The 11582-nt window shown below is 39.3% G+C and overlaps 1 long non-coding RNA gene across 1 annotated transcript; it reads left to right on the forward strand.

Annotated features, from left to right (window-relative positions):
• The first annotated feature begins 10741 nt into the window (after positions 1–10741).
• LOC310736418 lies at positions 10742–11182 on the forward strand. The gene is made up of 2 exons (XR_014536548.1): positions 10742–10800; positions 10943–11182. It is a non-coding gene; the product is annotated as an uncharacterized lncRNA (long non-coding RNA).
• Positions 11183–11582: the final 400 nt, after the last annotated feature.

The following is an 11582-nucleotide window of genomic DNA, read 5'->3' on the forward strand; positions in this document are numbered from 1 at the left end:
TTTTATTTTAAAGAAAACTCATAATAGGCAGTTAAGCGTTGATAAGATACTCCTACAACCACCATGTATTTTTTAATAAGACTAACCTGGCAACCTTGTCATGAAAAGTCCTGTCTTCTGCATGGCCAAAGTGAATCGAACAGTTTAATTCCTGTCTCATGGCCCTCTATTCACACTTGTTGTAGTTCTAATTTAAAATAAGTGCAGAAAAACATTTGAAAAAAAAAAAAAAACATGTCACTGTGAAGTAAGGCATCTAATAATAAAAAAATTAATTGTATTTTTTATCTGTCAAATAAAAGTATTTATCTTTGCCACCCAAATGAAGTTATTGCCATTTCAATGGGAAATTAAAACGGATTGTGGGTCATAAATAAGAATGTGCCTGGTGCCTGCCACCATGGATGTCACCACTGATAATAATCCCTGCTTTCCCAACTGCAATTCCAAAAAAGTTGGTACACTGTGTAAAATGTAAAAAAAATAAATAAATAAAATAAAAACAGATTACAATGATTTTCAAATCTCATAAACCTGTGTTTTATTAACGGAAGAACAGAGAAAACAATAACAAATGTTTACACTAAGGAAATGTACCTTTTTAAGGAAAGATTTGGTCATTTTAAAATTAATGGCTGCAACATGTTTGAAAAAAGTTGGGAGAGTTTACTAAAAAGAAACAGCTGGATTATCATTTTGCACCTAATTAAGTTAAGTGGCAACAGGACAGTAAAATCTTTTGGTATAAAACGAGAATCTCAGATTATGATGTTCCTCAATATAAAATCGCAAATAAGTTGAACATCTCATCATTTACAGCACATAATATTACAAACAATTCAGATAATGGTTCTGAGAGATTCAAAATCAGATGCCTATGATCTTTAAGCCGCAACAGGTACAGTACGAGGTTGTATTCACAAGTTCCAAGACAAGTTCTGTTTATATGAAAGTACTTTATTTATATACATTTACACACACACTCACCTTCAAAATAATCTCTTTGCACAACAATGCAGTGCTCCCAGAGTTCCTGCCACTTTTGCATGGAAGGCTCTTTTGGAAAGGGATCAAAAATAGTGACCTTTAAGCAGGATGTTTATTTTCGGGGAGAGGGCTAAGTCCACAGAAGCCAAATCTGCTCAAGATGCACAGGTTGCTGAATGGTTTCGAAATTTTTTGGAGGTTGAGCTTGTTGAAGGTCTTCCTGATCCATCGTTACCTTCCAGTAATGTTTTTCTTCTCTTGAAGCGCTTGTGCCACTCAAAATGAATGACTCATTGCAGCATCACTGTATGTCAAACATTTCATGTCAAACATCTCTGTGCAGATTCTGTGGTGGCAGTTTCACACAGAAGTTCACATTTGCTCTTTGTTCTACCTTGCTGTCCACGATAAAATCGCAAACGTGGTAATGCATGAGCTCAGAATCTCATCAGTTAGCACCATTAATGCTAACTTTATGATACCACCTCTAATGATTCTGTAATAGAAAGCACTACTGGACTCAGAAATCATTTTAGCATTATTATCACATTTTAGCAACCAATTTAGTATATATTATCAAGGGAAACTCCTATAGAAATGAAAATTGGATACATTTAGAGTAGTCAATGTGCAGCTTGTATAGCAGTGTAGATTTACTGTCCTCTAAAAATACCTCAACATACAGCCATTATTGTCAAAAAAACCTGCCGACAAAAGTAAGTACACCCTAAGTGATAACAGCTGTATATTGTTTAACCATGCAAAGCTACATGTCCTATTCCTCATCTTATTGTTTTTTTTCTGCTTGACAGGACCATACAAATTTGTGTATCTTGTATTAGAGCAATTAAAATTCGGTGCTTTAAGTGCAATTCTCTCATACTGACCACTAGATGTTCAACATGGCGCTCATGGCAAAGAACTCTCTGAGGATATGAGAATTAGAATTAGTGCTCTCCACAAGATGGCCTAGACTATAAGAAGATCGGTAACACCCTAAAACTGAGTTACAGTAGGCCAGGGTCATAAAGAGGTTTTTCAAGACGGGTTCTATTCGGAACAGGCCTCGCAAGGGTCGATTAAAGAAATTGAGTCTTTGTGCTGTGTGTCTGGTGAAGAAGCTGAGTCCAAAAAACAGACACATGAGTGCTGCCAGCATTCTTTATGACGTTGCAGAAGCAGAAGGTTCGCTTATCAGTGCTCATACCAAACATAGCTCACTGCAACAAGTCAGTTTTCATGGCCATCGTCCCAGAAAGAAACCTCTTCTGAAGCAGTTTGCTGAAGACAACCTGTCCAAGAGTATGAATTACTGGAACCATGTCCTGTGGTCTGATAAGACTAAGATAAATGACTTCGGCTCAGATGGTGTCCAACATGTGTGGTGACGCCCTGGTGAGGAGTACCAAGGAAATTATGTCTTGTCCAAAGTCAAGCATGTTGATGGTAGCATCATGATCTGGGGCTGCTTGGTTGCTGCTGGTACCAGGGAGCTGCAGTTCATTGAGGGAAACATGGATTTCAACATGTACTGTGACATTCTAAAGCTTTATTTTAGCTTATTTATTTCCAACTTTTTGGAATTGAGGTTGGATATATCTTTCACACTGCATTTTGGTTTTGTTTATCCACTATGAGGTTCAATATATTTTTTCATTCATTGATTTGGATTAAAATTAAAATTTTGCTCTCTTCTGCTGGCCATTATAAAGCATAGTAGACACCATATCATATGGACTAAAATAATCCTATGGACTAATTGCCTTCAGAGACCAGCCTTGTATATGTTTATATGGAATCAATATCAGTATGCCTTTGATTGTGCTGCATTTTGAAAGCAAAGCCTTATGAAAAAAAAAAAAAAAACAAGTGCAGTTTCCTCCGGACATTCCACAACTACATAATTAGAAATGTCCAAATACTAAATAATTTTTTTAACCACGACTTGAATGAAACTAAAACTACTTACTTACTTATTTACTTACTTACTAAAACTATTTCCACTCAAATTGCAGCTATGTACTTTCTTATGTACGTTCTTTTTTTATTATTGTAACTGTTATAGCCCAATTTCTTATCTCCTATCATCCGTGTCTGTGGAAGTCTGATACATTACATTTATAAACAGGAGAGCAAGAGAAGAAGTAATTATAGAGCACAGTAAATAAGATAGTTCATCCCTAATCTTGCTGTGATTTGCACTAGTGGTGTTCCACTTGTGTGCTCCACAATCCTATTCATTAAGTCTTTGTCTGTAACTCATTAAAAAAGATTGTTTCTCCTATAGCTTTGTTCAGCTTGAGGTTGCTAACACGACAGGCTCTTTTCATGGACCTAAAAAAACAGCATCTCAAAGTCTGATCGAAAGTGCTTTCACTTCTAAGCCTAAAAACAGAGGGACACATATAAACAAAATCATTATTGAGCCACCTGAAAGGAACTCACTGCACTGCAAATTAATTGACATGGGTTAAGGCTGCACAATTAGAGTTAGTGAGGGAATTAAAGTACAATACTTTTTAATATACAGTACACATAAAACTTGTATAGTTTCATGTACAACAAATAGTAATTTTCACTATTGGAATTACATTCAGGTCAGTAAATTGGTGAAACTGTGAAACTAAATGTTGTTTTAGTAAAGGTTTTTAGAAACTGCTGCAAAATCAAAGTTTTACTGTTGATATGACCTTACCATACTCTGCAAAATTAAATGCCTACCTCTTTCCTCTACATCTATGGAAAGCCTAGAAAATCTCCCAGTGTTATTATTTTTTATTCTTGTTCTGACCTCCTTTTGGCCTTTGGTAAAATCAGAGCCACCAAACTTCCACCCCATTGTGTCAGTTTGCTCTCGAGTTGTTAAAGGGCACATGCCTCCTCAGGAAAAAAAAGAATCTTGTTTTCTTTTAAAGAGACTCAGCAAGACCCTCTGTCTCTCTTCATTCCTGGTCTCAGTTGCACTTATCTTTTATTAAGAACAAACAGACATGCCTGTTTTATGCATAGACATTGGAGACGTGAATAAAATCTACACTTTTTTTGACTATATGAATACATCATGATTCTTTGAATGATAGTGTATAAATGAAAGTGTATAAATGTATTGTTCATGTTCATGACTAATGTTCCTGTTGCTCTCCCCTCCTGCCAGTCTGCAGCTGATCTGCCGGTTTCATTCCGGCCTGCCTCTGGATGGGGTTCGATTATAGGCCACTTTGTGCAGCTGGGGATGATTTCTCATCAATGGCCTGGGGATCCTGGAAATAAAAGAGAAACACAGGAGCTTTGAGGATGGATTTGGCTGTACTTAATGTCAACAGTCTGCTACAATGGCTCAGGACTGCAGGTTACATTTGATCAATTTGATCAACAATGTTTAACTGTAATAAATAGACATTTGGTGCCACCCAGATTACGGTTGGTTCCCTCTTGAGTCTGGATCCTCTCAAGGTTCATTCTTATACCATCTCATGGAGTTTTTCCTTGCCACACTCACCACCAGCTTGTTTATTAGGGAGAAATATAAAGAACAATCTTATTTATTTTTATTACCATATCATCTGTGTAAAGCTGCTTTAAGACAATGTGCATTGTTTAAAGTGCTACACAAATAAATATTAATTGAATTAAATTAGAATGTTGGATAAATGAACAACATTCCATTTGGAGATCACTACAAATACTCAGTATTGCCACGAGCCAAAAGAGAGAATTTGATCATAGACTGACATATTGGCTCTGACATATTGGGTGTGGCATCAGATTGGGTGACGCAATGACACATCAATAGCCAATCCAGTAGTGACTGTGATTTCAGCATTACAGTTGATTCACCTCTTTTTTTAATTATGCTCCTCAACTTTTTGTATTTTGTCTACATCACACACTTTTACACCCTGCTAATTTCTTTGCCAAACTGTGCATTTCTAACTTTGATCTGACTTTGATCATGCCTTTTCTATCATAAACATTTTTCCAGCTGACTGAGCTTATGAATATGTTTTTGCCTAACAGTTTGCATTTTTTGTAAAATAGCTTGTACTTGCATCCATCTCTCTCTTCCTTGAGACATTATTTAAGCATTTCAGTAGGTGTGTCATAATACTAATGCTATCCTCTTGCCTGAGCTGGAGATGCAATGATGCAATTTTAATGCAGGTTAAGTCTTATGAGTCCTATGTCTATCTATCTAGATCTCTGTTCCATTATGTAATTAATTGCATTATTCAAGGCTAATCAAATTGACCTCTGTCTTGTGAACAGTTTTTGCATTGGGTATAGCATAGTATCTTCAATAACTTGATCAAAGTCACAAATGGTAAATAATTTTCCATTTCTCTGCTTTTGTAATTCTCTATTTACGGATAAAATGTTATTACAACATATCAGAAAAAAATAACCAAAATAGGTATAACGTTTTTACAGATACTTTTTTACTGCTTCTTCATTTCACTTGAATTTTAAATGCATGGTACTGTATTTAATTCATGTTAAAGTAACTTGCTCCATACTTTATTACTTCTAATCATGTAATCATGACACTGTACGATTAATCATAGCACAGAGTGGCTCTGTTTAAGTTCAGTTACCATTCTGCTCCATTCACAAACAACATCTTTACTGATGAATTATCCTCAAACACACACACACACACACACACACACACACACACACACACACACACACACACACACACACACACACACACCACAAACACATATTCATATCAGACAAGAAACTCTGTGATTTTACAACAATGCACATTGTAACAGAATACAACATAAGTCCCTTACATTAATATAAGTCCCTTATATTAATGTGACCTCTGCTTCTCCATCATCTGTCTCCAATTGTTCCCTCTTCCTTCAGTTTTACTTCCTCTAAAGCCCAATGTAATCAACATTGTGCAGCATTTGTGCAAGAGGGAATCCCAGCCTACATAACCATTGCTCCAGAATGTAAGAGAGCACTGTGCTAACCCTAAACTCTAGCACTATCATTATGTAAGACAGGCAGACAGCCAATCCCCCTGCTCCCAGCACACTGCCAGCTCAGAGGAGCTAATGCAGCATTCATGAGGCTTGGTGCAGTGCAAATGCATTGGGATCACTTGTCCCACTTAGGATCCAAATGGAGGAAATCTCATTAGAACAGATATTGCCAACCTTGCTTGCCTTACACACAGGTAAATTAAGATTGTTAAAACATATGTCCAAAAAAATCTGAACTATTTTGAAATTTGACATATTGCTAAAATAAAAATTTTGACATCTTTCCTTTTTGGCAGAAAATGGCTTGTCAATAACAGTCTGCTGGCCAACTTCAAATATTAATGCCAGCTAAAAAATCCAGCTTGTCCAGCTTAAAGTCTGATCATATTTCCCAGAAGCAAGATAGCTAGGGTCACTCATCTACAAATAAGGCCATGGAAGAAACACACTTGTGTCATCTGTTTACTTTCAAAAAATAATATCATTATTGCAATTTTGAAAACTATTAAAATATTATTGGAAGTCACAGTCCAATAATATCTATCACATCTTAAATGTTAATGACAGAAGAACAGCAAAATCCAAGAACCCTAACATGAGAATAAACAAAAATATACCATATACCAAATATACCAGCCTGTACAGGGGGTGCGAGCGCAGACCTCCTTGACGGTTAATGTTAGAAAGCACCAAGGTGTTGTCCGTATGGATAAGCATGTGGTGATCTCTGAGGTCTGAATGAAAAAGGTTCAACGCTAGAAGCACGGCCAGCATCTCTAGGCAATTGATGTGCCAAAGTAGATAGAGTCCCATAGACCTTGGGCAGAGCGACCACTCATGACCGCTCCCCACCCCATAGAGGGACGCATCCGTTGTTAGCGTTGCGTCTCAGTGAGACCAGAGCCGCATCAACACATTTTGTGAAGGTGCGGGGTGAGAGGGCAAGACCAAACAGAAGAACCCGATACTGGTCAGCTTCGACCCCGAAAGTGAACCCCAGGAACTTCCTGTGAGAAGGAAGGATGGATTCATGAAAGTAAGAATCCTTTAGATCTACCCAGTCCTGGGATCTGATTTGAGACACGACTTGATTGAGGGTCAGCATCCTGAACCTAAGTCCTACAAGTGAGCGGTTCAACAGTTAAGGTAAAAGGTGTGCATTTATCCCTGATGAGCAAGCCATGGCGACTGTGGCAAGAAAAAACTCCTTTAGATGCTATGCGGAAGAAAGCTTGAAAGAAACCAGACTCAAAAGGGGAACCCATCCTCATTTGGGTTATATCAAGAGTGTGATTATAAATCTTTAAACAATACAGAACAATGGAGAGTGAGAACTAACATCTACCTCCCAATGGTAGTGGGTTGGGGTTGGGGCTGCGCCCACCTAGCAGCCCCATGAGAGAGGCGTGGGAGGTACTGCTTTAAAGCTGCCGTCTCTTTCTTACTTCTGAAGTGAGTTTGGCATCCAGCAGCACTGCACTGTCCCTTTCGGACCTTCCTGAAAGAGTGAGCCAGAGGTACCTTTTTGTTGAGAGGAGGGTGGCCATGGACTGGCCAATGGCCCTAGCGGTCTCTTTAGTGGATCTGAGGGCCAGGTCCGCCGTCCGCCGGAGCTCATGAACTGGCTGCATGGGGCACCTCCCATATCCAGTTAATTCAGCAGTTCAGCCTGCTACGCCTGCAGGACCGCCATGGTGTTCAATGACGCATCGGCTTGACCTGCCGAGGCTTAAGCCTTACCCACGAGTGCTAATGCAGGGTTTTCTTGGGTAATGTCGGGGTCTTGAGGGAGGACCAATCTTGGGAGAGAGATAGCTTGCAAGCGTCTCTTCAACCCTTGGCATTGCTCCATACTTGTGTACTTTCTGCTCCATGGCGTGAGACTACAGCATCGGAAAAGGGGCTTTGCACATAACCATGACACCTCAGTGTGCAGGTCTAAAAAGAACGGGAGACCCCAACATGGCGGTTGGTACCCGTTGTCAGAGAGCGCTCATCCAGTTTACTTGTACAGAGTACGAGGATAATGTATACTCTGAAAAATATTTATTTTTGCAAGCTCATCAATCAAGGTCAAGCTGGATTCAGAACTTCTTACCTGCAATAAGTAAGTAACAGTGCCCCAAAAGGTACTATTTAAGGTATAATATATATTTGTTTGTTAAAAATAAATCCACTTCATGATGGTTGCAGTAACTTCCTGGGACATCAGGCCATATTACACCATCCCTGACTGGTTTATTTTTCTATAACAGCATGAACTGCAAGAATGTATGTATGTATGTATGTATGTATGTATGTATGTACAAGTAGTCGTTGACATACGACCTATGGAACTTACGACCATTCGACTTTACAACCAAAATCGCTAGCCGCGGCGTACGACAGTGCATACCAGCTTCCGGCATGATTTCACAGTACGTACAGTGAGGAAAATAAGTATTTAAACACCCTGCAATTTTGCAAGTTCTCCCACTTAGAAATCATGGAGGGGTCTGAAAATTGTCATCGTAGGTGCATGTCCACTCTGAGAGACATAATCTAAAAAAAAAAATCCAGAAATCACAATGTATGATTTTTTAACTATTTATTTGTATGATACAGCTGCTAATAAGTATTTGAACACCTGAGAAAGTCAATGTTAATATTTGGTACAGTAGCCTTTGTTTGCAATTACAGAGGTCAAACGTTTCCTGTAGTTTTTCACCAGGTTTGCACACACTGCAGGAGGGATTTTGGCCCACTCCTTCACACAGATCTTCTCTAGATCAGTCAGGTTTCTGGCCTGTCGCTGAGAAACACAGAGTTTGAGCTCCCGCCAAAGATTCTTTATTGGGTTTAGGTCTGGAGACTGGCTATGTCCCATGTGCAGAAAAACACCCCCAAAGCATGATGCTACCACCCCCATGCTTCACAGTAGGGATGGTGTTCTTGGGATGGTACTCATCATTCTTCTTCCTTCAAACACGTTTAGTGGAATTATGACCCAAAAGTTCTATTTTGGTCTCATCTGACCACATGACTTTCTCCCATGACTCCTCTGGATCATCCGAATGGTCATTGGCAAACTAAAGACGTGCCTGGACAAGTGCTGGTTTAAGCAGGGGAACCTTTCGTGCCATGCATAAATTCAAACCATGACGTCTTAGTGTATTACCAACAGTAACCTTGGAAACGGTGGTCCCAGCTCTTTTCAGGTCATTGACCAGCTCCTCCCGTGTAGTTCTGGGTTGATTTCTCACCTTCCTTAGGATCATTGAGACCCCACGAGGTGAGATCTTGCATGGAGCCCAAGTCCGAGGGCGATTGACAGTCATGTTTAGCTTCTTCTATTTTCTAATGATTGCTCCAACAGTGGACCTTTTTTCACCAAGCTGCTTGGCAATTTCCTCGTAGCCCTTTCCAGCCTTGTGGAAGTGTACAATTTTGTCTCTAGTGTCTTTGGACAGCTCTTTGGTCTTGGCCATGTTAGTAGTTGGATTCTTACTGATTGTATGGGGTGGACAGGTGTCTTTATGCAGCTAACGACCTCAAACAGGTGCATCTAATTTAGGATAATAAATGTAGTGGAGGTGGACATTTTAAAGGCAGACTAACAGGTCTTTGAGGGTCAGAATTCTAGCTGATAGACAGGTGTTCAAATACTTATTTGCAGCTGTATCATACAAATGAATAGTTTAAATATCATATATTGTGATTTCTGGATTTATTTTTTTTGATTAGGTCTCTCACAGTGGACATGCACCTATGATGACAATTTCAGACCCCTCCATGATTTCTAAGTGGGAGAACTTGCAAAATAGCAGGGTGTTCAAATACTTATTTTCCTCACTGTATGTATGTATGTATTTAAACTGAATGTGACACTTTACACACCTCCTGACGGTTTGAGAGGCTGCGTCAAGAAATTCATCTTGACCCTTCCCATTTAAATAGTAAGCCAGTGCAAAAATGTATTAAATTTTTTAATGTTTTAAGTCACATATGTTACACAATTAAAAGTCTACTATAATCAGCATACTAAACATTTTAAGAAGATTTTGATTTATTTCAGCTTTATTTTACTACAGCAAATTTCATCAGTTCACATACAACAACATAACAGAGTAAAACATTCTTACATAGAAAATGGAACTTCAGATCAGCTAATTCTTGTAACTAAAGCTCATTGGGAATTGCTGTTGCTATATTTAAGGGTCAATGAGTTTTTACCCTCTGATATTGTTGAACAATCCAATGACCTCCATAAATTTGTTTCTAATATAGAAGTGTATAGAAGCAAGCAAAACAACCAAGAGTAACACAAGCTTCCGTACACTCGATTGGATGCAAGTGTAAAAATCCTGGGACCACACAGACATTAAACTATTCAGGAAGGAGCAAACATTCCCTCCCATAAATGAATGATTGTTCAAAAAAACTCAGAGACAGCAACAAATGAACTGATGACAGAGACATCAGATTTCAAAGCATGTACATCCACCATACATGTGTGGTAGTGGGAACAGTCACATGGTTGGGCAGAGCAATTGTAATGATGGCCAGGTTTCGCTTATCAAATTAGTGGGTCTATAAAAGGAGCAGTCGGTGTCTGGTGGGCGTGCGTTTTCCTGAACACTGGTGATGTCACCGGCTACCCGGCGCAGCTGGGATAGGTGCGTGTGGTAAGGACTTAGTTGTCGTGCCTGTCGTCCGCTGAGAGGTGGCCTGAGAAACTGCTGCTATACATATATCTCTGTTTGTCTAAGGAGTTTGAAGATCTGGATGCTACCCAACAGCTAGCGGAATGCTAAGAGGTCATGTGCTTATTTTATGATGTGTATTGACTGTTTTTATGATTCCTGTTGTACTTTCCTTTGCTTTTTGGGGTGTGTGTGTGTGTGTGTGTGTGTGTGTGTGTGTGTGTGTGTGTGTGTGTGTGTGTGTAATTTGACCATACTGTGGTTTTGCTTTTTCTCCAGGTGTCTGGAAGACTAGTTCTAGTGTGAGGGACAAGTTCCTCTCTGCTTGGTGGTGGTTTTCTTCGGTGTGCAGTGGTCGACAGGTGGGGTTGTGGTGTCGTATGAGTGCACGTGTGTTTGCTGTGGATAGGAGATCATTAGAGTAAGGTCCCCAGCCCTGGAGTCCAAGCATTCTTGTGTGGTATAATCTGTATGGTGTGATGTAATTTTAAGAGTTCTTAATAAACTGTGTGTATTATACCTCTGTGTCATCTCCTGACTCAGCTGTAGACGAACCTGAGTGCCTTGTGCATTTCTTTATAAAGGGTTATCCCCGGTAACTGAGCCCCCGGGGTGGCGTAGTCGGTTTCTACTAGTAACATTCTTAAATCTAGTTCTTACATTTTATTGTTAAAATCTTCCATGTCCTAAATTTCTCGTTTTTCGGGAACAAGTGGGACCCGCCCGAATGCCACACATGGTTATATAGTGTATAGTTAGTACATGGCTGTGGGAAGTAGGGGTGCTGGGGGTGCTGCAGCACCCCCTATTGGCGTGAGAGAGATTTTTTTTTTTAATGTAGGCCTATTAAAAATATTTTGCACAATTTATAAATTCCTTATGAATATTTTAGGAAATGATTTTGACACACGTAGGCTAT

The sequence above is a fragment of the Silurus aristotelis genome, assembly GCF_946808225.1.
Source record: "Silurus aristotelis genome assembly, chromosome: 14".
In the NCBI taxonomy this organism is placed as follows: Eukaryota; Metazoa; Chordata; class Actinopteri; order Siluriformes; family Siluridae; genus Silurus; species Silurus aristotelis.